This window comes from Leuresthes tenuis, unplaced genomic scaffold (assembly GCF_036924035.1).
Source record: "Leuresthes tenuis unplaced genomic scaffold, fLeuTen1.0.hap1 SCAF_100, whole genome shotgun sequence".
Classification (NCBI taxonomy): Eukaryota; Metazoa; Chordata; class Actinopteri; order Atheriniformes; family Atherinopsidae; genus Leuresthes; species Leuresthes tenuis.
In genome coordinates, this window is record NW_027325454.1 from 127,505 (window position 1) to 129,066 (window position 1,562).

The window sequence follows — 1,562 nt, forward strand, 5'->3', positions numbered from 1 at the left end:
TTGTAGCCGAACACATCCAGTCCTGCTTTTGATCATGTATGTTCAGGCATTCGAACCTTTTCTTACCCGCTTTTTACAAACTATGCTCGGACATTCAAACCTTCTTGTAGCCGAACACATCCACTCCTGCTTTTGATGATGTATGGTTGGGCATTCGAACCTACTTGTTGCCCGCTTTTCATTAATTATGGGTGGACATTCACACCTTGTCGCAGCCAAACACCTCCGCTCCCTGTTTTGATCATGTATGGTTGGACATTCGCACCTTTTCTCACCCGCTTTTTGCAAACTGTGGTCGGCCATTCACAGCTTCCTCTCCACCATACTTCTATGGTGGGATATTCACACCCACTTGCATCCGAAGACCTCCGCCCCCACTTTTGTTGATATTTAGTCGGTCATTCGCACCTTACCCACTTTTGGCAAACTATGGCCTTCTTGCAGCCAAAAACCTCTGATCTCGCTTTTGATAATGTAAGGTTGGGCATTCAGACCTTGCTTCACCTGCTTTTCACCAAATATAGTCGGACATTCACACCTTCTTGCAGCCGAACACTTCCGCTCCACCTTTTAGTTTTCTATGGGGCATTCACACCTTTTTTTTCACCGCATTTTATAAAAACACCACAGGAACACCGTATTGAGGCTTTGTTCTGACCGCTCATTCGGTGTCGCGTTTCTTTCAAGCAATTCTCCTGGTTAGCCCGCACTCGGCTCGCTCCCAGAACCGTGTTAAAGTCTACTTCGCATTCACTCTCTTTTCTCAGCAGACTAAAAGAAAGTTTCATCTTGGGCTCCCTGAAACTTCCATCCTGCACCGCTGTTTGCTTTTTCACAAGAGCAGAGGAGAGCGCACCGTTCCCAGGGGCACTACAGTACCGGGTCGATGCTTGGAGTGAACGGAGCAAGCTCCTTTTTCAACTCCTATTGATACAAATCCATTTAATATGTAGTCCTCGCATAGAGGACACATCAGACATTAAACTAATAAGAACAGATACTACACTTGATCTTAGCCAAAAGGCCGAGAAGCGATAACTGTCCACTGGTTCACGTCCGAGGGCCCTTCCTGGCACAATGCGCACTTGTAGCGGTGTTCTTTTTATGGCCATAGTGTCACTTTGCACCTCGGCCCACCCGCTGCACTGAGCACTCTTAAGCCCTTTTAAATGGTATAACTTTACACTACCGCACGCTCCAGCGAGCACCATTCAAGCAACAACTTTGCACTCCAGCTTCGAACATTGGCACAGTCGCAACAAGTAAGGCGACTCTACTCAGAGAAGTCACTCTGCACAGTAACAAGATTTCTTTTGCACAGACAGAAAGGGCTTCATCCGCAAAGGTAAAGCCTGCCAAAAATAGAAACAACTCATTAGTGCTGCTCAACGTTGTACTTTGCAGTAAAACAAAGAGCAAATCTAAAGATTCAGGAATCCGAGAATAAGCTTACTTCCATGAGTTCTTCACGATTTCGGATTTTGCTATAAAATGAATTCCTTCACTCAAACTAAATTAAAACTGCTAAACCGCTAATCTGTTACATGCAAGGCAGATGTCAA

At 45.5% G+C, this 1,562-nt stretch overlaps 1 non-coding gene across 1 annotated transcript; it reads right to left on the reverse strand.

Moving 5' to 3' along the window:
- Positions 1-845: 845 nt before the first annotated feature.
- LOC140286956 (U2 spliceosomal RNA) lies at positions 846-1,036 on the reverse strand. Its single transcript, XR_011911356.1, has one exon. It is a non-coding gene; the product is annotated as a U2 spliceosomal RNA (small nuclear RNA).
- Between the last annotated feature and the right edge of the window lie 526 nt (positions 1,037-1,562).